Below are 5,005 nucleotides of genomic sequence, written 5' to 3' on the forward strand. Positions count from 1 at the left end.
AAATTACAGAGTCAGAATTGATTACAGTGGTGGTCATGGGAACCAGACGTCAGAAGCATCGAAACGTCTCTAAAAGCTCCTGACGCCTGTGACATTGTTTTGCAATAGTTTGCCGATAAGATTTTGTGTTTTTTGGTACGTGCAGGACATTGTAAGGCAAAGTGATACTCAAGCACATTTTCAAATTTCAGATTTTATTATCATCAATATTACATATAATAACTAGACCAGGATTGATGGCTTAGCCAGCTAACTTGAAGCTTAGCTCGATCTAGCCTTGGACTTTTGGTCTCACGACGGTAAATCGCTTTTACTGGAATTCACTGTCATGGCAACTTTTACTGCTTGCCTAACCTGCTCCAAAGCAGGTTAAATTCGAGACTTTCAGATGATAAGCAGATCTTTGACCAATCAGGTCAAGCTTCTGACCAATCTGGTGGACCCCTCCGGTCACCTTGTTCTCTTTGTGACGTCAGTCGCATGAAGAATATCGCTTTTTAGCAGAGGAAGCAAATTATACTGCACAGTAAGAATATAAAGCACTAAACACTAAGGCCTGTTCACACCTGGCACTAACGTGGAACCTGGGTGATCCAGTCATCAGTGGACGGTGCTCAGCGCAGGTGTGAATGCAGTACAAAGTATCTTGGAGACACACTGTAATCTGATCACTCAAACCACCTTCAGAGGTGGTCAGTGACGCATATGACCACAAAACATTTGTATTATGAATGCTAATGAGTGTTGAGTCATCAACAGCGTCGAAGGACCACCTTAATCAGCTGCGTCATCACGTCAGATATAACATGTTAGCAGTTCATGCGGTTCATTTTTCTCTGGTAACAAATCCAGCGAGAGACTGACGTAGTAAATGTGGGCGGTTCCTTCCTCCGGTCACCAAATCCAGTCACTTTCAAGACACATGGAGATGACAGGGGTAAACTGCCAGGGACTTTACATCTCCACTTATGATCAGATCACTCGAGATGGGTGTTAATACCAGGTGTGAACAGGGCCTAATGCAGCTGCTTTTTACTGTTAATAATGCTTTACTTTCTACATGTACAGTCTCGTGCAAAAAAATGGGCCAAGCCTAAAATATAACAGTGTTTACTGAGGGTTCTGGCTGGTCAGAGTCCAGATTTAAACCCTATAGTGAATATTTGGTCTCACATTAAACCCAAACAAGCAGTGTTTTCCCGCTGTTTGAAGCCGTCTAACGCTGAGTGGATCAGTAATGACTCTTCTTTGTCCTGCATTAACTTACCGCATGTATTTGTTCAATTCTGGCTAATTCACACACTTTTGTTGTTAAAACCATGAAAAGCTTCATGTTCTGCCCTTTTTTTGCTCAAGACTGTCCATAGATTTCTTTTTCCACTTGATTCCTCTGCAAGTTCCACACAAAAGGCTGTTTATCATAAATGTCATGCTTTCATGTGCACAACTGACTAATCATAGCTCAAGTATCGAAGCGTATTAACAGGCAAAGTTAACTGCCTTATGAAACCAATTGACCACAGTTCCAACTGAAACTGAAACTTAGTCAGAACGCTTTGTCTGTTGAACCTGCCGGGTGAGACTGGTTCCTGCTGGTTTTGGATAGTAAATAAAATGTCTATGTCTGTGTTGTAGTCATGGCGACCCCTGGTTCCTATCACCACCACTGTAAAGACATCTGAACCATTTCACACCAAACCATCTCTGAATCTCTCTGTTTACATCTCACACACTGAATTATGCAGGAATTCTAGAAAATCTGTGGAATTCCCCTTTTAAGATATTTTCTGTATTGCAAAATCTAGTAGATGCTAACCACAGTATATTTTTGTAAGACTTCCATTTATGTCCATCAGACGCTACGGCTGACTGTAGTTATGGGGGAACCAACGGAGGGTCGGATATATTCCTGCTGTGCGTGTGTGTCACTGTAATAGTGATGTAAAGGTTGTGTGTGTGTGTTTGTGGTGAGCTCATAAACATTTACAGTACGGCTGGTTTGGTTTCTTCGCTGCTGATGCTGTCGTAGATGGAACTCTGTTATTGATCCCCTCTCAGTCTCTAAAATACAACACTTCACTGTGTCTAAAGCAACGACATCCCAAATAAACTCTTTCAGTCAGTGTAAATGTGTAGGTTCCTCATACAACAGGGCGAAAATGCCCACCATACAAACAGTGTCCATTTACTGCAAAGCTAAACCTCATCTCTGTGTGAGTTTAGCTACAGGGTTATGATGCATTAACCTGCGAACAGTTAGAGGAAGTAAACTGGAACAGCAGACGCTTCTGGTTTATGGCACAAAAAAGGAAATCTTTTAGAATTAACTATCGGGGAAAAGTTGCCCCCCTGTCTGGGGTAAGAAGACCCCTGGTGAGTCTTGCGTCAGTCTCTCATCTAAGTTTTGCAAAATGTATCATTTATATATCAAATCGTTTTCCAGTTCTGGTCCATTTTTTTCAGAAATTGTATTATTTAATCAGAGTAAACATCAAAAATGATATAATTTAAGATGAAATTGAGGCCTCTGTCAGTTTGTCTTAACGCCTGAACTCCAGAAATGACAATTTTGTCAATTAATTAAAGTTATTTTGATTATATTCAATGATATTATGTTACTTCAGTTATTATTTATTATTAGACATAATGAATCAGGTGTGAATGTTACTCTGAGCTGCTAAACACACAAACTCATCTCCAGCAAGATGGCTAGAAAATGTTGCCAATTGTTTTAGCCAAGTCTGTTTTCTCAGCAGAGTAGCCCATCAGAGCAGTGACCAGCTGATTACTGGTATTATCTGACTCCTATACCTCATCAGTAAACCCTGATGGCACATTTTCACAGTAAAGTATAAACATTCTAACAGAGCAGGTTGGAGAACATTTCTCTGGTAATCCTTTGCATATCACTGCTGTCGGGACAAAACCTCGTATTTCCCAAATGGTAACTTTACAGGAGAAGGAAAAACACACTTTACCTTTAATGTAAGTCAATGGAACCAGACTTTTTACAAGTCATTTTGGGCCGTTTATTTTGGTCCATTCATCATGAAATTTACACACAATGTAAAGAGCAACAGGTATTTTCAAATTATGTCAAAAACTGAAAAACTGGACATACAAGGTTTTGTTCCGACAGCAGCGATAAGTAGGGTGGCCATACATCACACTGGGGTGGTACTGACCACCTCTTGTCTACGGCCCTGCATTTAAGTCAGTGCCATTTCAGTGAACAACTTTGTGTCTTAATAATGAAAATCTAATGAAATAAAGTTTCTGGCCGGTATGTTAGAAGGGAACATCCTGGCCCAAAAGCCAACTTTACATTTTCACTTCAAAAGAAGAAAATATTCATTCTAATCATAACTATATGATTATATGAACAACTTTTCTGTGACAATAAACACATAGATGTGAACACAAGTACAGCACAATAAATCCCAAGAATTCAGTGATCCAGATGAAATTTCATCATTTGAGCATAGCTACTCAGTCAATATGTAGAGAGTTTGCCCCATCAGTGGACTGGGAAAGAAAACAGAGTGGGGGAGCATTTCACCCTAAGGGGGCTTCTGCAACCGAAGTTACCCTACACTGAGCAGAGGAATCTTCCCTCGTGCCCATACTTGTACTTACAGTGGAGGACGGTTTGGAAAACAGGCTACAGAAGTCCGAAGTCTCATAGTAATAACTGTAAGAATTGTACATTCCCAATAAAGAAACATGGATTTATTTTCCTTCCATGTGCGCTATGTACAGCCCTCATCACATCAGATGGAATTGATAGATCTAGGTAAGTATGAAAACTAAACCAGGTCATTTTCCTCCAGATTCCATTATCATATTTGTTTTTGTCTGATGGTAAACTTATCAAAGTGGTAAACTAAAAAAAAAAACATGAAATACTGTATTTCACTGCAAAAAGTGATATCTTGGTATCTTAAAGCAACATTATGAAAAATTTTACGTTAAAATAACAGCTTCAACATCATTTTGATGCTACACTGTCTTGTGAGAACGGCGTCTCTGTGGTTGCCACTCCAGGCCAGAATGTCTGCTATAGCGCTATGTAACTTTGGAGGAGCAGCACAAGAACCTCTTGCCAGAACTGCGTAACACTTTACGGCACCAAATCACAACAGCTCAGCAGCTGTAAGAAGAGGCTGTGAGTAATTCGATCAACGTGTTTACATGCACTTGAGTAATCAGATAATAGGGAAACCTCCGGGTCTACATGAGTCAGACAGTAATCAGATTTCTGCTTTGCAACCAGCCAATAGACTCACAGAAGAAGACGTGACGTAAACACAGCATAAAACTTCATGCTGTGGCTTTTTTTTTGAGTCACTTTAGCTGAAAATAATGAACATACATCATTTAGAAGATGAAGAATAATAAAATCCTTCATTCCGTCAAGCATGTAGTCACTTTCAGCGTCACTCCAAAAGTGTTTTTTCATGCAACTCACAGCAACGCTGCTTATTTCCAGTGCTGCCGTCTGTTTTTTGCACATGCTCAGACCGAGAAATCTGAAAGAAATCAGAGTGAGAGTTTACATTCACTAAGAAATCTGATTACTGAGCTCAAATCCAGCCTCTTTATCAGATTTCTTAATCACATTTCTAGATCTTACTCCGAGTGTGCTGTTTACACGGCATTTGACTAATCAGATAACTGCAGAAATCTGATTATGATCTGATTATTGAGTGCAAATAAACACACTCAGTGGTGTAAAAGTGAAATATACTCTGCGACTGTAGGGGGAGCCCGAGAGCAAAAGATCCTAATTCTCGCATAATGCTGCTTTAAATCTAGTCGATGTATTTCTCATTTTGCGATTGTTGTATAAATAAATATGAGATATATCGACTAGATTTAAGATCCTTTCACTTGCCAAGATACCACTTTTTTCAGTGTTCCTGCTTTGTCCTGAGGCAAAACTCTGGTTGAGTTTTTTCCAGGCAGTAAAATCCCTCCCTCTCAGTTTCTGTGTATAAAGCCTCAC

This window comes from Colossoma macropomum, unplaced genomic scaffold (assembly GCF_904425465.1).
Source record: "Colossoma macropomum unplaced genomic scaffold, Colossoma_macropomum, whole genome shotgun sequence".
In the NCBI taxonomy this organism is placed as follows: domain Eukaryota; kingdom Metazoa; phylum Chordata; class Actinopteri; order Characiformes; family Serrasalmidae; genus Colossoma; species Colossoma macropomum.